Here is a 24506-nt window from a genome sequence, read left to right on the forward strand (position 1 = left end):
CCACCCTCATGAACCCTTGATAAATTATAAATATTATTATTTTCTTATCTTACACCATCCACTGTCTCCCTACACCCACGTTTCTGTTGTCTGTTCCCCTGCGGTGGGGTGTGTGTTATATGTTGATTACTGTGATCAGGGCCCCATTTTCTCCCCTTTCTTCCCTCACCTTCCCCCTGCCCTCATGTGGCCACTACTCCCATTACTATTCCTGAGGGGGTCCTCTGCCCTGGAGTCCTTGTGTCAAGAACTCTTATCAGTACCAGTGTAGGTACTCTGGTCTAGCTGGATCTGTAAGGTAGAATTGAGATCAAGATAGTGGGAGGAAGGAAGTATTGAAGAACTAGGGGAATGTCCTGTTTCCTAGGTGCTATATTTGCACCCTGGCTGGCTGGTCCCTTCTTTATGACCCTTCTATGAAGGATGTCCAATTGTCTACAGATGGACTTTGTGTCTCCACTCCAACCCCTTTGTTCACATTGATATGATTTTTCTGGGTCTTCTGATGCCTGATATCTGATCCTGTCAACACCTTGTGATCACACACAGGCTGGTGTGCTTCTTCCATGTGGACACGGTTGCTTCCCTGCTAGATGGCCACTTGTTTAACTTCAAGACTTTAAGACCCCAGATGCTATATCTTCTAATAGCCTGCCACCATCAGCTTTCTTCACTCCATTTGCTTATGTACCCATTTTGTCTTCAGGGATCATGTCTGGAAGGTGAGCATCACAGAATGCCAAGTTATTAGAACAAAGTGTTCTTGCGTTGAGGGAGGACTTGAGTAGAGGCCCACTGTATGCCTGTGTGCTGCCTTAATGCTTAGCATATAAATATATGTATATAGACTATATCTTTACCATTATATATCAATAAATTTACATATATACATGCCTATATTTATACCTCTATAAATATCTTTGCCTTCTAGTTCTTTCCTCTATTTCCTTTTACGTTTCTCCTGTCCCACTAACATGTTTGACCTTCATTCAGCTATCAGTAATTCCTCAAGGCTATACATTGCACCTGATCAAACCCCACCAGGTGTTCTTCACCCTCCTCGCCATTGATTTTAGATCTCTTGTTGTTCCCTTGTCTCTGAGTTTGTTGGCTCCCTGCTTCCTCTCCCTATTCCCTTCTCTCCCTTGTCCCCCCACAACCACTGGTCCTGCTGTTTTCTCCTCGGGATTGTTTATCCTGCATATATTATATAGGCAGACATTAAAAAAAAAAGACAAAACAAAACAAAGCAAAAGCCTATACATAGTTCCAGTTCTTTCTAATGACCCTTATGTTTTCCAATCAGGTTTGATGGAGTGCCAAGCCCTGCACCAGAGTCCCAAGTCTATTTTCGGGATTCCTAGGGCACTTCCTAGGGCTTTGCTCCCCTTGCTGCTCTGTTGTGCTCCCTTCCTGTTTTGCCAATTCCCACACTGTGTCTCCCCTGCAGCACTGTGGGTCAATGAGGGGACATCGTGTCTCCTGGTGGGGCAAGTCCTATGGTCCTCTCTGTGTACTGGCGGCTCCGAGCTGGAATGTCATCCTCAAGGCTTGGTGGACTAGGATGCAGTTCTCTCTCTCTCCACCCCCCACCACTCTTAGTTTGCTCCCAGACCTGCCACTCCCCCTGGGCTGTATCTTCAGTGCTGTCCTCTGTAGTGCTTTCTTCTGGGGAGGGGTCAACATAGCTGGATAGGGACTGGCCCCACAGACATCTTATGTTAGTTTGCTTCTTCTTTCCAACATGGGAAATAATTTTTTTTCAAGTTATATTCCAAATGTTAAAATACTTTGAATGAAAGACAAATGTCCTTTGAAATATAAAATAATGGGGAAAATCCTACAAATTTGAGAAAAAGGTGGAATGTCATATTTTGGTAGCATTTTTATGCATTAAAATTTTGTTTATCTGAGATGTATAAATAAAATACTTATTTTGATTTGATTGTAAGATATTGCTTGGTAATATTGGAGGATCAAGAGTATACAACAATTAGAAATAAGAATTTTCCTTCTAATTTCTTGAAAATAAAAATGTCCCCAGAAAAAAAGTCAGGATATATATTTCTGCAACTAAAACTTTGCTCTTGCTCTAAGAACTTCACAGCTGTTTTAAGCCCCCAATCCCAGTAAGATACATCTTTGTTTTATAATATCCTACAATTAAGACACACACGTAGAACTGCCAGAATAAGGTGCTCTTTATCCTTCCAAGGTTTTACACTGAGTGTATATTTTCATTTAAAATATGAAGCTTTTCTAGAGATTTATAACATATCACAACAGAGACAAAAGAAATATTTTAATTTTTTTTCTTGTTTTAGATTGAGAGTAGCTATTCTTACAGTATTATGGGTGACGATGGCTTTCCCATTATCTGGAGAAGCAGACACCTTCTTAAGTGGATATGCCTGTGATTTAAGCATACTCTACACATATGCATGTGTTTGCACGCACACACACTTGTTATCTCTGCAGTCTGGCTTCAAGCACAGCTGCCTGTCAGGAGAAAAAGGACACCCTGCCCTAAAGCAGCCCTAAAGCAGGGCTGGTGAACAGATGTTCTCTGCGGTAAAGATGCCACGACCACCGCTTTATCCCAGCAAGCTTTGAAAACAGTTCTAGCACAAACTATCCAGAAAGCTGTAACATATTAGTAATGACAAAGAATTCAGAGTCTACCTTTTAAAATAATTCATGGATAAAATGAAGAAAAGCAGATAATTCTAGCTTCCAGAAGTACACACTTTTTGCTTCAGTAGCATTAACATGGTGGGTTACCTTTAATAGAAATAATTGGCTTATTCACATCTGGGGATGATTCCAGGAAAGCTTGCCTCAAATCATGTTCTAATTATTTGGTAATACAGCTAATGTGATTGGGATTTTTTTTTTCAAAACCTGCGCACTTCATTGATAACTATTTCATTATATTCATAATTATATCCATACCCTTAGCAGCCTTACCTTACCAGTCAATGAAATTTTAACTTTTTATGCAGCTATTAAAAGGTTTTACAATTGATTTCTCAGTTTTATTACACCTGATACTGGAGATGTCAAAAGACTTGCAAATAGATCATTTCTACTCTTCTTTCAGTTTCCCAAATTCCAATAAGTCATTAGAAAAAAATGTGAGAGTCCGAATAGTCAATGACTAGGATGAAATATATACTAAATGTCTACTTATTCAGTTGTCTACGATTTTTATTTCAAATAATTTTGTAGCCCCAAAACTCTTAATCCATGGGTCTTTTTTGGAGAGAGATGGTGTGGTGGTTATACATTGGGTCTGCTAACTTCAAGGACTGCAATTCAAAACCACTACCTGCTCCGTGGGAGAAAGACTAGGTTTTCTACTCCTATAAAGAGAGCTGTGTGTGACCTCCTCCCTGGGGGACAGACAACCGAAAAGTGGGTGAAGGGAGACGTCGGACAGGGCAAGATATGACAAAATACCCATTTATAAACTATCAAGGGCTGATGAGGGAGGGGGGAGCGGGGAGGGAGGGGAAAAATGAGGACCTAATGTCGGGGGTTTAAGTGGAGAGAAAATGTTTTGAGAAACGATGTATAAATGCGCTTTACACAATTGATGTGTGTATGGATTGGGATAACAGTTGTATGAGCCCCTAATAAAATGTTTAAAAAAAAAAAAAGAGAGAGAGCTATAGTCTCAGAAACCCACAGAGGCAATTCTATCCTGTCCTATGAGTTGGATTCGAGTCAATACCAATGAGTTTTATTTGTTTAAGATTCTATGTAAAAAACAGAATGCAATTGAGTTTATTGGTCAAACTGCCTTTTATTTGAATGAGGAAATGAGAGGAAGTTGTATTTTGACTTTGGAAATAGCATTAGCTACTTGAGACAAGCTCTATTACTTTACCTCTAACATTGGAATCCTACTTTTAATACTGTTTTGTGGTGTTGATATACCTGGAAAAAATAAATCTGGGGATAATGAAATATATTTTTGAGTTTAAACAACCTCAGAGAAGATATATTTTTGAGTTTAAACAACCTCAGAGAAGATGGATTCTCAAGAACAATAAAGACGTTGCTAGCCAAACCACACCAAGCAATGTATGCCATTCTGAACCACAGAAGCATGGTTTCCGTATGTCTCTAACATGTCCAGGAAGATTAGTGGCCATATGCATGTCATTGGATCATCCCAAGAAAGAGCACTGTCAGAAACCCTGCTTTCTTGGGGGAAGGACCAGACCATGCTCATGTGTGCATCGCCCATATTACCTGGCTCTACGGTCTGTACTGAATGGATGCTGAGCATGTCTTCTGGTTGAACAAATCACTAAAACATATTGCTTTCGAGCAGAATTTCAGAGACTGGCAGCCCTCTATGCTTTTCTCTTTCTTTCTTTGTTCCCTGCCACTGCCATTTATCTCGTCACTATCAAATTAGCAACAAACAAACAAACCCTGATTTCAGGAGCTAAGCAATATTGCTATAAAGGAGACAAAGAAACAAAACAAAAACACTCACTGCCATGGATTTCATTCTAACTCACAGCAACCCTTTACAAGGTGTCTGATTATGGTGACAGACAGCATCATCTTTCTCCCAAGGGCCACCTTGGGAGAATCACCAGCTTGCAACTCTCGGGCCAATGGTTAACTCACAGAACCAAGGATGCTGGTCAAGAAGGGGTAGAAATAGTCAGTTACACCAAAAATGGGGAGTAGAAGGACAACTGGACAGAGATCATGAAACTAGGCCTCAGACCTCTTTAGCTTATTGAAAACAAGGGTGTTATTTTGAGGACTAAGCTGCATCTGGCCCATACCATGGCATTTTCAACGGCCTCACATGCATACGAAAGTTGGGCACTGAATAAGGAAGACCGGAGAAGAATGAATGAATCCATCTGAATTGTGGTGCTGGAAATGAATATTCCAAGTGCCACAGGCTGCTAAAAAGACAAAACAATCTGTCTTGGAAGAAGTACAGCCAGAGTGCTCCTTAGAGGCAAGGATGATGAGACTTTGTCTTACATACATCTTGTCAGGAAGGCCTTATCCCTGGAAGAAGACATCCTGCTTGGTAGAGTGGAGGGGCAGCAAAGCAGAGGAGGCCGTCAAGGAGATGGATAGACGCCGTGGCTGCAACGGTGAACTCAAGGAGAGAAACAGTTGTGAGGGTGACGCAAGACCAGGCGGTGCTTCATTCTGTTTGCTAGAGGCAACAACCAACTTGTCAGCACCTTACAAAAACAACAACAGCAATAACCGGATCTTAGGCAAGGATCTCTCACTGAAGCCAAGTGTGAGCTTGGGTGAATCAACCCCTTTCGAAGCTGCAAGAAATGAAGGCTGGGAGAGAACGGTCTCTTTGGTAGCTCCAGTTCTGTCACTAGAGTACACCATGGCCAGTCCACTGTCCTCGAGCTGTCTTAAAACCTGCAGGACTTCACATTGACCTCAGGAAGCGGGTACAGAGAACAGGAAAGGAAAGCATGCATTCTTTCTCACTCACTACCCGGATCCAATGTTTACACTGTTTACAAGTACGAAGCATGAAATTCTTTGGAAAAGCTAAGTGGACATTATGATTAAAAAACACATGACGGCACTCTAATCAACCAGCAATAATACATGCGATAGCAATAGTTTTGAGAATTTAGCTGTCTTCTCTATGATAAGTGTGCATTTGGCATCTGTGCGTGGTCAGGTAGGTCAATCCTATCACATAACATTTCAAGGACATTGAGCACACAGCCCAAGGAGGGCGTATTCTTTACTCTGCCAGGACACATGCCATAATTTTTCAAAAGCAAAACACATTTCGTGGAATGTGTATCTTTACTATTTGCAAAGTTTATAACATTTTAGCCCATCCATTTCTGGGTTTTATAACTAAGCCAAGGATTTTGTGTTCCATCTTTATGATGAGATGCAGATTTCCTACTAAAAGCAGTCACCTCAAGTCAAAGGATTGAGTGAGTGGATGTTACTTAAAAATTACTTGCAGTTGGTTAAATGTTATTGTTGCTAGCTGCTGTCAACTCAGACCCAATTCAAGTTGACCCTATGCACAACACAACTGCCCAGAGTCAAAACAAGAAAATGTTTTGAGACCAAAGAATAAAAAAAACAAACTATAATGAAATATAATGAATGGCCTTGCTTTAATTCCCAAGCTCTGCATTCTGAAGCTATACAACCAGCATTCAGAAGAGTCTTGGCCTCGTCTTCCCTTGCCTTCCAACAGCCCACCTAATGAAAGGCCTCTGCTTGTTGATACATTTTCAGTGATTGAATGTACAAGCAATGTTGGTATTTTTCGACTGTGTTCTCACTTCATGCGTCATCTAGACTTCTCTCATTTTCTTACAGCTCAGAGCTTTCTCTTCTCTGAAGCCATTGTTTGCTTGACATGAAAAATAGACTTCCAGAAAACTAATTACATCAAATGAGTGGAAAAACTAAATCTCAATTATGGAATAATTAATCACAAAGCCATTAGGTAGGATTATCACAAGTGAAACTGTGCCTATTTCTATAAATTTTCTCCCAACAACTTATCTTCAGCTACCTGTGCAAGCCTTAATATGCTTACCCTTTCCCATTATACAACTGTCTCTAGGTAACTACTCATTTAGTCACTGATTATTCATGGATCGTAAATTATGTGCCAAGCACTGATCTACATTTTAGGGTGATAAAAAAGACAGATTTCCAACTCTCATGTGGCTTACATTTAAGAGGAGGAAGAAAACAATGAACAATGAAACCTGTAATTTCAGGTGGAGATGGGCGTTGGGAAGATGGAACAGAGTGGTGGTGACAGTCAGGAGGCTGAGGGAGTTGCGTTTTTGTTTTAGATCATTTTCCTGGGGGTTCTTACAACTCTTGTTACAGTCCATGCATCAATTGTATCTGACATATTAGTATATATATTCCATTGTTCATTTCTAGACATTTACTTTCCATTGAGCCCTTGGGATCAGCTCCTCTTTTTTGTTCCCTCCCCCCTCCCCTAACCCTCATGGCCCCTTGGTAGATTACAGAGTGCTAATTATTTTCAAATATCACACCAACCGCTGTCTCTTTTCGTGTGTGTGTGTGTGTGTGTGTGTGTGTGTGTGTTTGTGTGCAGTCATTAATAGACCTTTATGGGACACCTGGTAAGATGAAGTTGGGAAGACACCTGAAAGAAGGCAGTGGGTCAGTAATGTGATGTCCGTGAGACAGTGCTTTCTAAGCAAAGAGAGCAACAAGTGCAAAGGCAATGAGGCAGGCTTTGGCTCTGTATGTCTGGTTCAGTCCCTTTGGAGCTCTTGTTTCCCAGCTGGAGATGGCATCAGAGTGAATTTTCACTTTCAGCATCACCTGATGGTACTCTGGCTCCCTATGGGGCCTCACCTTTGCAGCTGATGTGGCTCTGGCTAGACCCCTGCCCAACCTCTGCAGGCTGCTGCCCCATTGCCTGCTGTGTTAGAACAGCTTTTCTGGTGTGAGAGACTTGAGCCCATGAGTCAGAAAAAAGAAACCTATCTTGGTACGAGCAGCCACTATGGAAATCGATCGGTGATACCTAAAACAAATAGACATCGAGCTACTATATGATCCTGCAATCCCCTTATTGGGTATATACTCAGAGGAGTGAGAAACAGACCCAGACCAGACTTTGCCCTCCACTGTTCATCGCGCGATGCAGTTCACAATAGTCAAGCATTGGAAACAATCTAAATTTCTATTAACTGATGACTGGATTAAAGAACCCCGGTATATACATACAGTGGAGTACTATGCAACCCTACAAAGACATGATGAACACATGAAGCACATCCTCTCATGGGAAGAGTTGGAGGAAATTATGCTAAGCAAAGATAGCCCAGCACAAAGGGACAGGTCTAACATAAGTCCAGTGAGGTAAGCTCAAAAAGTGCAGTGGTACAGAGCATAAGCTACCTACAAAAATCCTAGGTCGAGGTCCAGACACTTTGGCAAGGGTCATCCCAACCCATGGATGCATATGGCAGCCAACTAAAAAGGAGAGGAAAAGAGAAAGCGCGCGCGAGAGAAGGACCAGGATGGTGGGGAACAGGGCACTCATCCCCATATGGAAAGGATATTGTTTATGTCTCCACAGGCCAAGAAGAGAGGGACCAGACCTCATTCTACAGTGCCAAGCCTTGAGGCCAATATGCAGCTGGGAGCAGCGAACTAACAGAGAGGACGACGGGGCCAGGTCTAAGGCGAGCTATGTTGACTCCCCCACCCCGAGAAGAATGTAATACAGAGAACAGCATTGAACAACAGCCAGGGAAGAGTTGCAGGTCTGTACAGACAACACAGGTGTAAACTAAGAGGGAAAAGAGAAAGAGAGAGAGAGAACCTCATCATGGCCCGTCAAGCCTCGGGGACGACATCCCTGCATGGAGCAGCCAATGCACAGAGAGGACTGTAGGGCTAGCCCCACCACAAGACACAAAGTGCCCTCACTGAGCCATAGTGCTGAGGGGGAGGGAGGGCGGCAATGGAGATACCGTGCGGAAGGTGTGCCTGGTCTCCTCCATGTACAGCAGGGAGCATGACAAGGCAGCAAGGGGAGTAAAGTAACAAACTCCCCGAGGAATCCTGAAAATAGACTTCTGACTCAGGGACAGGGCTTGGCACCTCATCAGACCCAATTGGAAAAACCTTCATAAAGGTCAGCAGACAGACCTGGAACTATTTATCAGCTTTTTTTTTTTCTTCTTTCGCTGTATGTCAGTCTATAAAAGATACGCAGGGTAAACAGTCCTGAGGAGAAAACAACAGGACCGGTGGTTCTGGGAGGCACATAGGAGAGGAAAGGGTAGGGAGGGGGAGCAGGAAGTCAACAAATTCAGGGACAAGGGAACAACAAGAGATCTACAATTGATGGTGAGGAGGGCATAGAATCCCTGGTGGAGTTTGATCAAGTGCAATACAGCCTTGAGGAATTACTGAGAGTCGAATAGAGGGTGAACAGGATAGTGAACAGGAGGAAGGCGAAAGGAAATAGAGGAAAGAACTAGGAGACAAAAGCTATTTATAGAGGTACACGTATGGGCATGTATCTATGTAAGTATATTAATTTATAATGATAGGGATAGAGATCAATGTACATATATTTATATGTTAAGTATTGAGCTAGCAGACAGACTTTGGGCCTCTACTCATGGCCTCCTTAAACACAATGCTGTAGGACCAGGCTGTGTTTCATCTTGTTATACAAAAGGTTGACTATGGGTGGGGGCCAACTTGACACCTAATGACGACAACAACAAACAGCTGGTAAGCTTACCCAACTGGGACATACATCGTTTCTTTCGGTAAGGGAGTATAAAAAGGCACAACATGCATGCTGCTATGAATAATGTTGACATTTCCTGTTTCAAAGTACACACTTCTGAGCTTTACGTGATAGCTAGAAAATTCGGGTGACTGGAGTGGTCGGTTCCTTTAACTGACCACAGTGCATCACCCTGACAACGGAAAACGACTTAACTTTCAAAACTTTCACCAAGGCCAGGGAATTGAGACTGCTTAACCTGTGAGCTCTGTGTACTTCGTTTTCAACACTTTCAAAATGCACCCTGTCAGTTTTAAGAGAGACAAGGTGCTGATTATCCTCACTGGTTAGCCAAGACATAAAGTAGAAATTTTTGGCACTTGCGAGTTTGACTTTAAATATGTCCTTCCTTATGGTAAAGTGGGCTCTTGGGGCTGAAATAGAGGGAGCAGTGGAGTGCCAGAAATGGGTGAGGAAAACATTTTCCTCTGCCTTAGTCGATGAGTCTATGACCACTTGACTCAATTTATGAATGACTAATCTCCATTTAAGCTTAAATGCTCAGGTACTAAAAGCTAATTTATGAAAGCTCTCATGCAAGCAACCTGGAAATCAGCTTAATAAACAGGTATTACTCACCGTCAGCAAGTGCCTAATAAATTAGTCTAGGCACAGGTGATGAGATGCTAACATTTACTCTAAAATGTCCGTGTAATTATTGCAGGGGGATGTGTCTCTTTTGTATATTTAAATATAGAGGTGCACATGTTTGAACAAAAGGGTTCAGGAAAACGAATGCTTGTATTTGGAGAAAACCACAGTAAATCTTGAGCAGATTGTGCAGAACAGACACATCAGAGACAAGCACCTTCCTACATTATTTTCAAGGATGCTGTTAACTATTTTGTAAAATATTTGTCTCCCTTCAGTGTCCAGTCCTTTGTTCTTTTCCCTCGCATTCTTAGAATTGTGGATGGAAAAGAAGAAACTGAAGTTCTCCCTGATGAGAAAAAGGAGAGATTTGTGATGGAAAAATCTGGAATGTTTGCCACTCCCCATTGGTTATTCCCATTCCTGTCAACCACATAATAATTCTTACCCAGTAACTTCGGATAGATGAGGGGGAAATAAGATGCTTCTCTGTGCTCACATATACCATGAGGGAACAGCACCACAGAGCACTATGCCCATTCGACTTCTCGCTCTTTAAAACAACTCAATTGCACCTTGAGCCCTCCTCATCCATGACATGAACAAGCAGCGCAGCGGAATTCGCATGTTCTCCACTGAACCACCAGAATGAAACCCAACACGTGGAAAAAATACCGCAGGTGCAGACGGGAACAAGACTCCCCACAAGTTCCAATTCTGGGTCAGTTTCGTAGAGTGTCTTTTTCTCCACTGCGATTTATGAGCTCCAGATTGCTATAACATATTGTACTCTTAAAAGAAGGAGAGGGGCAGAGGTTTCATAATAGTAGCTTGGCTGCTTGTTGGCATTCCATTTTTATAGATGATTATAAAGTCTTCAAGCTGAGTTGAGTCTGAAATTAAAGTAATTAACCCCCTGCTCAGCTACCCTTATCTGTTTGCCATTCTCATTCATCTTTTTTTCTCTCTGCCCCTGCAGAGAGACCTGGAAAGGAAGGAAACCTGTGTTCCGTGGTCTGACAGTCATTGTTAGTTCCCAGACTTCTGTTCGAGAAGCCAGGAGCAGTCAAATGTGCAAACAGCCCGAGAAATCACAGGAGACCCTTCACAGCCGACAGGCTTGTGTTCCGCAAATAGCACTTACAGTTTCTGTTAAAAGCGTTATAAAAACATATCAAGGATATCAGTCAGACAAATGATCAGATAAAAACTGACCACAAAGGCATGACTCAAGACAGGAAATCTCATACTGAGGTATAGATGGAAAAGAGGAAATTTGGTATCCAGTTTTGGACCAATCAATAATAAAAAGGCTATCCCAAATGAAATAGGATTCCAATTGCGTTTTTTTCCTCCCTCAGTGAGCATATGTGCATGGCTTAAGTTAGAAAATTGGAAGGCCAGTGCATTTTCACACTTAAAGAAGCAAACATAAATCTACCCAAAAGTGCCTTTGATTTTATTTTGACGATTCTGCTAAGAATTTCCACCATAAATGCTACTTACATTGTATGGCCCTATAGAAAGCGGAAGAGAACCCAGGACTTCCCAATGACTGAGTGCAAATAGAAAGCATTCAGACCACACGTCAGCCACAAAAGGGTTTGCTAGGGTACTTATAAATGTTCTAAAAATCTGAAAAATTTCACATCAACATCCAGATTTTTATCTTCTCTTGAAAGTCAGAACATGGAAAAAAACCAACCAACCAACCAACCAAAAAATGGCCCTGTAACCCCCAGTGAAGAAACCCTCGTGGCCTAGGAGGCGATGAGTCGGGCTGCCAACTACCTGTCCGTTGGTTTCAAGCCCACCAGCTGCTCTGGGGAAGATGAAGCTGTCTTCTCCCGCTGTCTGCTCCTGCAAAGATTGTCCTATGAGACAGGGTACCGGGAATAAACTTGGTGGCAATGGGTTTGGGAATCCTCCAATGATAACAATTGTAGCTGACTACTAACTTGCCAGTAACCCAAAAAACATTGCCACTAAAAGTCAATCCTAACTCATAGAGGACAGATTATACAGGACAGAGTAGAATGACTCCTCTGGGTTCCCAAGATTGTAAATCTTCACACGAATGGAAAGCCTCATCTTGCTCTTATGGAGACACTGGTGGTTTCAAACTGCTGACCTTGAGATTAGCAGACCAACTCTTGACCTAACAAGGGGTCAGAAAATATTTGGAAGGTAGGGAGCATAGCTCCGAAAATATCAAGACAATGCAGCCATGCTGCTGCTCAAATCCTTTTAACCTCAAAACAACAACTCCATACTGTGAATAAAGTCCCCTCTGGTCAAGCCTACATCCTTCAGTTTGCCAGTCTCCTCACTACATGTAATACTCATGACCCCTGACCTCGCCCCAGAACCCATGGACCTTCCTGGCAACTGCATGCTTGTGGCTCTGGGATGACTGCTCTAAAAGCAGAGGTGTGTCTAAATCCTGTTACAAAGCCTTATGTGTAGCCTGTAAAGAGGTAGCAGGAAATGAGCATTTCCATGAAGACTTGGGCCAAAAGACTCAAATGATACAGAAAATTTCCTCCAAATACTATGGGGATCAAACTTAGAATAAAAACTGAACGTCTTTATTGTCATTGTGCATTCCACATGAATCCTCAAGATATTATATTAGTACTTGATAGCTGACTTCACTGCAGAAAAGAAAGTGCTCAAAGGCATCCTTAATTTGGTTCCCATTCATAAACTTCATAAACTATGTGAGCGTAACCTAGACTATGTACAGATATGAAATATTATTGTAGTTTTGTGACCACTCACTATTTAATATTTTGTGACCATTTACCATCTACTATTTTGTGACCATTTACTATTATTGTAGTTTGTGACCATTTTAATACAGAGAACAACAAAAAATAGAAACAAAGTCTTACTTGGCCTCATGTGCAGCAAGAGTAATGATAATCCAGTTTATAAATGTTTAGATTAATCAAAACACATTATGAATGTGTATTTTTAAGTTGATTTGTGCTTGTTAATGAACACATTTGCCTGCATGCAGGTTCATAATACGTTCTATCCATATAGATTATACCCGTGTCTTGCTTTCTGCATTTTGCAAAGCAGACCTAAGCTACATATTATCATCTGTTTTTAATATGGAAGTTCCAAATAATTTATAATGCAGTTATTCAATATATATGGGGCACATCATCAATCACATAGAAATGTTTTCTCCATCCAACTAGTCTCAAAACCCTCTGTTAGAAGGTGAGCTGAAACCAAAGGCATATGAATAAGGCAATCATTGCTTGGGACTCTGAGAAAAGATATAAAGTGTGTTACATTGAAATGATCTATCACGTACTTCACTATATCAAAATATATTGATGACTGAAAAAAAGTGCACTCCAAATTACAATGACTCTTCTTATTCCTTCTTTCATCTGTGGAAGATAAAACAGCTAGAAATCTGAGGGATGTCCTTAAAATCCTCCTGAATTGTCTAACACAAGCAATACTTATTAATATAAGCAGCAAAACAAGAGAACCTTATCTGCTTTGAATGTGCTGTCAAAAACAAACCAGAGGAAGTCGGCTGTCACAAAGCAAAAGAAGTCTTGTTTCACTTGTAATGTGATTCAACTGGGGGAATCACTCAACCGTATTCCCTCAGAGAAAAGAAACACAGAGTACAGACACTAATCAGATGAGGTCTTACAAGGTTCTTTTCATTTGAAGGAGGCTTAAATTCATTTCTAAAGTCTCAACTTTAGCGTAGAGTAGGTGCACTTATAATTTTCCTAAGGGCCATGCAGATGATTTCTTTCTCCTTTCTATCCCCTCATAATAAATAATACAATTACGATGTAAGAGCACTTAAAGGTTGGCCATTTCTGTGCTTACGATATATGTACATGTGTATATATCCGCACACTTTTCTGTTCCTGTGTTAATCCCATAGAAAGGGAAGCAAGTGATTTAGAATCAGCTGACTCTTATCACATTTTAGCACTGCAGATTTCCTTCACCTGGTAATCTGCTGACTAGCTGTGGAGCCCAGAGGGCTCCAAATCGGCCAGAGGGCCCCAAATCGGCCTCATTATCATGGGATGCTGGAAGCATTGTTATCAGCACTACCATTCTGTGACAGCTGGGATCAAAACTTCCTCTTCTACCTACAAAGGCCATGGTAAAAGTTAAATAAGATGGACACTAACGAAAAAAATGTATAAACTCAATGATTCACAAGCTAGCTCTTACAGTCTCGCTATTACAGGATGTCAAACAAGAAGTTCCCAAGTCAGAACAAGAAGTTGGAGACAGGAACATGGTTAAAATTGGAATAGAAAGCCATCTGAGTCAGCAAAGGTGCAAGACCAAAGCTAAAGTTCTGCAGCACAGGAGCACGAGAAAAGGCTTTGGGCAGACTTGGTTTAGAGTCATGGCTGAACCAATAACTTGTGTGACCTTGGACAAGTTCCTTAACCTCTCTGATCTCTTTAGTCACCAGTAAATTGGGTAACAGTTCCTCTCTTTGAAAACTTGCAAAGACTGGATGATAGAACCTACTTAAAGCTCCAAATACAGTATATAGTCTATAGCTAACTAGTTTCCCTCTTCCTTTTTGATGCAAAAAGAGCTTATTCAAGTGATCAAATTTCTCTTAACTTTATTTTCTCAGTCTCTAAAAGTGTGGCTTCTGCAATAAAATGTGAGTACCATTTTTATTATTTGAATTTTTCTCTGATAATTACATAATATTTTAGTGAGTTCCCATCGAGGTCACTGTTGTGTGTTGCCCAGGTTCCCTTTCAAGACTGGGAAGGATGTTGGCTGACAGCCCTGTGAACCTTCTCTGGCACTTGGTCATTGGCTAGAGAGCCACCAGGGTAGTCTTTATTTGGTTACTAGCTAGCATGGAGTTCTATGGGCCAGGTCTTCTTTCCCCAACTTGGTCCATTGCTGGAGGCCCTCCTCCCTTCCCAGCTTCCCATGGGCTGACTGAAGCCTTTGGTGAGAGAGACTCTATCAATGTCCCAACGTCTTTCTCTGCCCAGTGCTGCTGCTTCGCCTGCCTTCTTGAGGTGTTGATCCTAAAATCACTCCTTAATATGATTCCTGTATGTAGTGCATTCCCCCAGGAAACTTGATATGGAATTGTTCATCTTAAACTTCTTTATTAAAACATTTTCCCCCTAAAACAGTGGTTCTCAACCTGTGGGCCGCGACCTCTTTGGTGGTTGAATGACCCTTTCACAGGGGTCGCCTGATTCATAACAGCAGCAAAATTACAGTTATGAAGTAGCAACAAAAATAATTTTATGGTTGGGGGGATCACCACCACATGAGAATCTGTCTTAAAGGGTCGCAGCATTAGGAAGGTGGAGAACTACTGCCCTAAAACCGACATTTCACGTGAGAAATCATATGAATACGAACAGAAGTCTTGCTTTCCTTTGCAGTCAGATTATACAGGATCGTGATTTTCAGGGGCATGGTCTTTAAGAAAAAGGAGAGGGAAAAGAACTTCATTCAAATTAATTAAATTCAAGTTGATTAACTGATATGCAACAGTTACAGTCTGAAGAAACCATCTGCCATAGCGTCATGTGCCATCAAGGTTATTAGGGACAGACTTCCTGCATCATAACACATGAAATACTGTCCCATTTCCAGATCAGCTCGAGTAACTGCTTGTTCTTTAACAAGAAGAGAGAGAAATTAAAACAGGTTAAACTAGCTGAATGACAAGTTTGTCTTAGTTGTATAACTGGATCAAATGATTAATTGAACTGGAGGGGGGTGGCATTTTGACTTTTTAGAAAAAAAAGCTTTAGCTATTGCATATTAAAATGTCCATTTTGGGGATGGTTGGCAATTGTTCGATTTAAACTTCATTATTAAAGGATCCCCCCCCCACCAAAACTGACTTGCCAATAGAGAAATAATATGAATACTAACAGAACTTATGCTTCTCTTTGCAGCAAGATTATACATTATCTTGATGTCCAGGGACATGATCTTTAAGAAAAATGGGCAGAAGAGGAACTTCAAAAAATGTATTCAAATCGATTACATGCTTCCCTCCCATCCTTTTGATGGTGTTAGCTGTTAAAGTGAAGATGCTTTGTCAAATGCATTTAAAAATACCTTCAAGCCAAGTCTACACTAATTTAATAACATCTTTAAAGAATTTAATAACATTTCAGGAACGTGGCAGTGACTAAACCCACACCTCTAGGGTCAATATCACTTTCCCCCAAGGGCTGTGGGCTGAAGGATTCACACATTACTGAGCACATCCCAAATCAGCAGTTTGTCCATTTATATGGCAGTAACAACAAAATATTTCCCATGCTATTTCATCTAAGACTTCTGCCAAGTAGCACAAAACTAGGACACTATCTCATATTATTCTATGTACAATGGTACAGAATTTTTTTTCTCACATGAATCTATACTTACCAGATTGTTTTGCTATTCAAATATTTTCTCTAATCCAACCTGTTTCCTTGCCTCGATTTCACTACCTGAAGTACACCAGCATGTGCTTTACTTGCTACCTCTCTGCTGTAACTCTCATGAGTGGGAAATCGTGTGGAGTTGGTAATGATCCCTACCTTGCAGGGTTATTGTGAAGCTGAAAGCACTTATTGCATCTGGACCATCTGTCTGCGGCATCTCGAGCCTTGTCTGGGCATGTTAAGTGCCATGTAAGTGTATGCCGGGACTGGTTTGCTGTGCTCTCTCTCTTTCTCCTTCTAAGCCCCAGGGAGCACTCAAGCCTGCCACTCCGGGCATTCCCTCACATTGTTCCTTCACGCATCCTCTTGATTCCCTGCTCTCTTCTGCACAAAGCTGTCTTCCTTCGTCTCCTCCTTCTTGTGGACATCAGCACCTTCATTATGTCATACATAGCACCCCTCTATCTAAGCTGACTTCTTATGCTATCTAGACTCAAACATTCCGCCCCCACTGCGGCCCAGACAAGCTTTCATGTCAAATGGAATCGGCTAAAATTGATCTGAAAACCAAACCCACGGCAACCTGAGTGGATTCTGACTCACGTTGATGCTGGGCACAGAGCAGAAATGGGCCGTACGGCTCCCGGGACTGTCCATCTTCCGGGAGGCAGAGTGCCTCCACTCGCGACTTGGGTTCCAACTGTCAACCTTGCCACATGCAGCTCCGTGCTTAACCTGCTGTGCTACGAGGTCATCTTCCTAACAGTGATAACAGATCTCAATTCATCTCCTTCAAGGCAACCTAATATGGGACAGCTGCTATTGTGAGGCTGCGTGCTGACCATTTAATGGGCACCATAATCAGCTCTGTCTTGGCTAAAATTGGCTTCAGGTGCCATGACAGGTAGAGGTTCTCAAGGGGAATGGTAGAACTTTAGAATATGGGACGTAATATTTCAAAATAAATATGAGCTCGAATTGGGAACAACACATTGTTTTTCAGAAGATGCCTTTACTTTCCAGTATCAGTAACATCAAGGGCTCTGGGTTAAAGAGGTCCTGAGAGTCCGCAGGAGCAGCGGAGGTACAAAGGACCCTACTGCACTCCCACAATAGCGACAGTGAATTGGCTGTGCACGGCAGGCAGGAGTAAAACCTGGTGGGAGTCAATAAGCTGAGCAGATAGGACTCCAAAAATACCTGGCCAACAAATAGGTTCTGTAATAATGTGACATTTTTATAGTCACATTTTTAAGCCATAAGAGCTCTTGAATGGTAGGCATTATAGTGTATTTCAATTTAGTCATTTATCTAAAAATGAGTTTTATCTTAGCTCATAAATAAGCAGTGACATTCCGGCGATTTGAATAGCTCAGCTTCACCTTTTGCTGCAAAGCTTATTTTACCATTACAGAAACACATGCCCTGTGTGCCACGTTGCTTCATCTGTGATTTATGGCTCCTATCTCTGTGCTAACCTCTTTCTGTAAACTACACAAAGTTTGTACAAGCTCAGCGATTTCATTCTTATTTCTAATCTTAATGGGTTGTTTTCTCCCTAGTGGCCATGTCTCTCTACACCAAACGGGTTAGGGGAAAAAAAAATTAACTCATTCGATTCACCAAATACTGTTTACTGTCTTCGTGCATTGGCAGTCTGAAGTAAGTAAGTCATGTGCTTTCCTCAGAGCCTGACAAGCTCTTCCAGAAAGCGTTTCTTTTCTGCCCCTGCTCATCCGATGGCTTGCCCTTGTGTACCTCCCAGCACATCCCCTTGCCCTTGTGTACCTCCCAGCACATCCCCTTGCCCTTGTGTACCTCCCAGCACATCCCCTTGCCCTTGTGTACCTCACAGCACATCCCCTAGCCCTTGTGTACCTCCCAGCACATCCCCTAGCCCTTGTGTACCTCCCAGCACATCCCCTAGCCCTTGTGTACCTCACAGCACATCCCCTAGCCCTTGTGTACCTCACAGCACATCCCTGAAAGGTGAATGTTGCTTACTTTCTCTCCTCCCCAAACTTCCCTTTCAGCAGGCTCCTGGAAGGCGAGGAAAGAGGCAAATAAAATGGTACTTCAGAAAGGCTTCTTCTCCAGGCCTGCCTCTTGTGCCTTTCCATGGTGCTACCTCGGGGTTTATGAGGATGCATATTTGAAGGGGACCCCTGGGTGATGCAAATGGTGGAGGTGCTTGGCTACTAACCAGCAAGTCAGAGGTGCAAGTCCACCCAGAGGCATCTCAGAAGAAAGCCCTGGAGATACCCTCCATTGAAAATAGAAGTCGGTCACTGAGAATCCTAAGGAACATAGTCCTACTTTGACACATGTGTTGCCATTAACTGGAATCAAATCTATGGCAATTGGTACTACAGGTCCCTGGCTGTGTCCTTTTTCCACAGCCCCTCCAGAGCCCTAGTCTTGTCACGTAATTCAGGAGTCACTGCATATGTCCTTCATGGCCACGAACTTCACTGGAAGGAAATCTCTACCAGGTCAAGGTCCAAGGACACGAGATAAGTATATATGCTAGTCTTCCTCCTTCACTTGTGCTCACAAGCATTCCAGACGTGGCAGGCTTGCGGTCTGAGGTTTTGCCAGTGACTTGTTTCACTGCAGGTGAAGCCTGTGTCCTCTGCTTCTCATTAGTCCTGTTGTATTTGGAAGGTGGAGAAAGAATGTCTTACCCCACCATTATTATATACAAACACTTATCAAATATTCAAAAATCAATTCAGTTAAGATATGATACTAAGTGGAAAAATGCAAGATACAAAATAAAATATCCAAGAGAACACATCATTCTATAATATGAAACACATGAAGAGAAATAAACACTCCAGAAGGATAAATCATGGTCTCAGAGTTGGAAGGTGGCTTTAAGTTTTCTATTGATCCCCCCACCCCAAGATTGTAGTGTGTTCTCAGTGAACAAGTATTTCCTTAGAGTCGTGATCTTTTCAGAAACCACCTTCCGGTGGCAGCACGGCTTGTGGAAGTTCCTACGAAGCACACGTGGGTTTTTGTTCACTTCGTCATCCAGTACAGCTCTACGAACTCTGCTGCGGCAGTGGGGCATGCACCTCGCCAGATGGGAGGAGAAGGCAGTGAACACCGAAGAACTGTGCCTATATTCTAATGGAGGAGACAGATAAGGGACAAATAAGCATAGGGCAAGTTAAATGTTGATAAAAGTTCTGAAGGAAAAGGAATGCAAGGTAAAGGCACAGAGAATCATGTGACTGAGAGAAGACTTCAGATGTCTTGTCACTATATTCTTCCAAGAACTCCAGGCGGACGCCAAACCCTCTGCCACGCATAGTGACACAACAGGACAGAGAGGAACTGCTCTGTGGGGTTTCTGCGACCTTAAATCTTTACAGGAGCAGAAAGCTTCCTCTTTTCCCCACAAAGGAACTGGTAGCTTTAAACTGTTGACCTTGCAGTTAGTAGCCTCGTGTACAATCCACTGTGCCACCAGGGTTCCTTTCAGCAGGACAGAGAAGACTAAAAGCAAAGAGTCGGAAGAGCCTCCTGACATGAGGTTAAGGTGGTAATGGCTTAGGCAATGGCCTGCTAACTCCAAGGTTAGATGTTCAAACCCACCAATTACACTGCTTGAGAAACATGAGGCTGTCTGCTTCTGTAAAGACTTAGTCTTAGAAACTCACTATAAGCTGGAATTGACTCAACGGCAGTGGGCTTAGTTTGGTTCTATCGTTCATTCATTCTATCCATCATTCACCATTTTATCTGGTGCTGTTGGGGGTTGAGCATTAGGCTGCTAACTGCAAGGACAGTGGTTCAAAACTACCAGTAGCTCTGTCGGAGAAAGATTAGGCTGCCTATTGCTGTAAAGGTTTATAGTCTTAGAAATCCTAGATAGTAGTCCTACTCTCTGTCCTATTAAAAAGAAAGCAAAAAAAGAAACGCACTGCCATCAAGTTGATTCTGCCTCATAGTGCCCCTATGTAGGGTTTCCCTGGCCATACATCTTTATAGGAGCGTAGCGTCATTCATCTCCTAAGGAGTGACTGGTGGTTTTGAACTCCCAACCTCTGATTAGCAATGTAACCCTGACCTGATCGTGCCACCAGAGTTCCTTTACGTTGTCCTATGTTACTGTTAGGTGCCATCAAGTGGGTTCCGACTCATGGTGACCCTGTGCACAACGGAATTAAACACTGCTGGGCCCTGCACCATCCTCACACTTGTCCGCAAGCCTGAGCCCATTGTTACAGCCAATGTGTCGATCTATCTTGTTGAGGGGCTTCTTTTCTCTGCCCCTCTAATTACTGATTACACAATATCCTCCTCCAAGGACTGGTCGTTCCTAACATGTCTGAAATACATGAGATGAAGTCTTGCCATCCTTGCCTCTAAGGAGAAGATGTAAGGAACCAACATATGCCCTTGGACTTAAAGCTGAAACCCCCTGGTGTTAAAAGAAGCAGATGATTGCTATCTGAAAGTTATGGAATTAGTGGTGGTTGGACTGGATTAAGATCTTTTGCTTTGAAGGTACCCAAAGAATGGTGGTCAGGGACTACCACATACTTCCTATTTGAACGCCCTCCTTGCTTTCTTGTGACATGTATTAATCTGGCAGGCATGATTCTACCTGTATGAATGAGCATTATTGAAAGTTTTGCCCAACCACCAATCCCCATTGTTTGTAAATAGTGTCGGGTCACTTAAGAATTTAATCCATAGAAGTCAATAATTCATATACTGCAGTCTACAGCTGGCCTCTACTTTTATAATTTTCTTTTCTCAACAGTGTTTTAAATTGTATACCATTGGCTAGATTAATGATACTAGCAACAAAATTATCTTATGCCCCAGGGGATTTATAATGTTCTCTATCATAAAACAATGATGTCTTTAAAGTGAGCCAGAAATATAGATACACCATAGATATATGAGTGGTTGGGGGCCCATGCTTAATTCTAGCCTCAATCTAAGAACAATTAATTCTAGGAAACTTAGTGTCATAGTAGTTATGCATTGGGCTGCTAACTGCAAGAACAACTAGTTCTTAAGACATGACCTTACTCGATATTCATCCTCATGAAGAGATCACTCAAGATACAGATGCAAAGTGTGGTAAAGAAACCAATGGTGCCCAGATATCAGAAAAAATAACATCTGTGATCTTAAAGGATTGTCTTAAAATGAGCAACTATCTAAGTGAAATATCAACTAAGTCCACATAGAAGAAGCACACCAGCCTGTGTGGGTCAACAGTTGTAATAATAAAATCCAAATCTGAGGGAGGGAATGATATCGGAGCTTAAATTGTGAACACCGGGTTTGGGAAAGGTTATGGATGACAGTAGAAGCCCAAACTCCATTTGCAGGGTCCCCACATGGGTTAAGTGTCTAGTGAATTTCTTCTGACCACAGTCAGGAATGTGCATAGCATTGCTATAAGAGAGAGCACTGTAATGTTGATAATGACCGATGCAGCCTTGGTGGCATAGTGGTTAAGGATTGTGCTGCCGCCCGTAAGGTCAGTAGTTAGAAACCACCAGCTTCCCCAAGGGAGACAAAAGGGACTTTCTATTCCTGTAAAGAGTAAGTCTCAGAAACGCTCAGGGGTGATTCCATGCATGTGGGCACTAACTCCATGACAGTGAGAGTTAGGTTAAAATGTTATCATTTTGATCATTTTATCTCCCTTTTGACCCATTTTTAAATTGCTCTGGTTTTTAATGTTTTCTGCATTTTTAAAATGAGGTTTTTCTCTGTATTACTGTATCTAGTTTGGGGTTTTGTTTTGTTTTTTAATTTTTGTCTACTTTCTGTTTGTGTTTGGTCTGATTATTTTTGCATATGAAACCCAGCATTGGCAATTCTATAGAGACAGGAACTGGATTAATAATTGCCTGGGGATGTGGCAGGGAATTACGGGGGAAAATGGGGAGCTAAAAACAATGAGCATGAGAAGAAAATGTTCTGAAATTGAGTGTGGTGATATTTATACAACTTTTCTTAATAGGATTGAACCATTTAATTATATAATATGTGAAGTATGTGGTAACAAAATTATTTTTAAGAAACCTACTGGATCACTCCCTCATGATATGTCTGTTTTTAATTTTGCTTCTTCTCAAGCTGCTGCCACATAGGGTACTTCTGTATCTGCATCTGATATTTGCTACTCACACCCCAGTAAGGTGCACCACAAATTAAGAATTATAAACTGAATAAATCATTAAGTTCATGCACAAGTTCAAAAACACACTTGTTTGGCTCTTTTCTATCTATCCATTCATCCATCCATCTATTCACCATCTCTAGAAATCACTGTCATTAATTCTTTGCAGTATATTTCTAGTTCTTCTCATTTACTTTGCTGAAACAGTCCTGATCAGATTCCCTATGAAAACTATCCTGCCCAGTGTTCTACCATTCACTTTGGTGCCACATTACCTTGCTGAAGCATGGCTTGATTTTGGTCTGCCCCAGATCTACATCCATCAGATTATGGCGTTCTCTAGAAATGGGCACAGCATCCAAGGAGCCAATAAAAAACAGCAAGATGATTGCTAGACCGCTAGTAAATACATCATTTCCCTCATATCTTGATGCTGGAAATACGAAGGCTGGAGCTACAGCAGTCATCCATCTTTCCACGCAAAGGGGAAGGCAGTCTGAGAACAATAAATCTTCAGAGTCTCAGGGCTGAAACGGAGAGACACTGAGAGCCATGAAGATGTAGTCTGAGCCCGGAATCATGACTCACCTGGAGCAAAAATGACTCCTGGACTTTTCATTGTCCTGAGCCAATAAATTCTTCCCATTTAACTGTAGCCAATTTGAATGAGCTTTTCTACACTTGCAGAGATTAGAATGTACTTTGTACTTGACCTCTGTTATTCATGTATTCTTTATTATCTCTGCCACCATCCAGTGCATTCTAATTAGGTGATGAAAGATTAAGATGATTCCTTGTACGTACTTCCACTAAAATCCCCAAATGCTTTTGCCAGACTCTAGGTAAGTGGCTGTTATTGTTAGGTCCAAGAGAGTCTGTTCCAACTCATAGCAACCCTCTGTACAAGAGAATGAAACACTGCCAGCCCTGTGCCGTATTATAATGGTTCTTAGATCTGAGTCCATTGTTGCAGCCACTGTGTCAATCCGTCTTTTCGAGGGACTTCCTATTTCTCCCTGCCTCTCTACTTCACCAAGCATGATGTCCTTCTACAAGGACTGGTCTCTTCTGACAATATGTCCAAAGTGAGAAGTCTCACCATCTTTGCCTCTATGGAGCATTCTCGTTATACTTACAATGCAGATTGGTTTGCTCTTTGGCATTCCATGATACTCTTCACTAGCACCACAATTCAAATGCATGGAGAGTAGATGTTTTTTGACCTCTCCCTCATAGTAGTTTTTCTTCTTTGTCTAGCCAGAGGTCAGATAAAGCCACACTGTTTACTCAGTGGTTTTCTGGTGGGAAATAAGGGAAATATGAAAATAGAAAGCTTGTAAGCCCACTTGCTTTCAGCCATTAAAATTTGGTCTTCAGATGGGTTTTGGCCATACTTGTAAAGAAAGCTTTGAAAATACATGCCCTACCCAGTGCTTTGGAGTACTCAGGAACCAATGATCTTTGTCAGAAGCTGGAAAAAAATATGGAACCATGAAGAAAATTCCTCTCTGAGATTGAACATTAAAGGGAGCCTGTGAGCAGACAGAGATGCTTGCTAGGTGACCACCTGGATCTACTTGTTGAGTGGAAGTGGGCGAAATGTGGCAATAAAAAGACGGGTTGAGTTTGGCCACTGACACCTGTGTACTTGGTTTACAGAATAAAAAGGAGAATTCAAGAGCAGGTTGACTGGTCTAAAGTTCATGACCTAGCACAAGGTGAGGGGTCTAGGCTTGTTGAGTATTGGTGAGAGCCCATGGTCTAAAGGCAAGGTTACCAATGGGCACCCTGTGGAGGCTGAGTGAGGCAGCCCACATTGAGTTGACCAGAACCTGACTATATGGATATTTTTGAGCCTGTGAACTGGTGCATATTGTTGCTGACTTTATGGATGGCCTGTCCGGATTTGACTTTGCTTATGGATGCAGACTTCATAAGGTTCCAACTGGAATGAAGATTCTTCATGTCAAAAAATATGACTGTCTCC

Source organism: Echinops telfairi, unplaced genomic scaffold (genome assembly GCF_000313985.2).
Source record: "Echinops telfairi isolate 266 unplaced genomic scaffold, ASM31398v2 ScPeMD7_7469;HRSCAF=8507_1, whole genome shotgun sequence".
NCBI classification, from domain to species: Eukaryota; Metazoa; Chordata; class Mammalia; order Afrosoricida; family Tenrecidae; genus Echinops; species Echinops telfairi.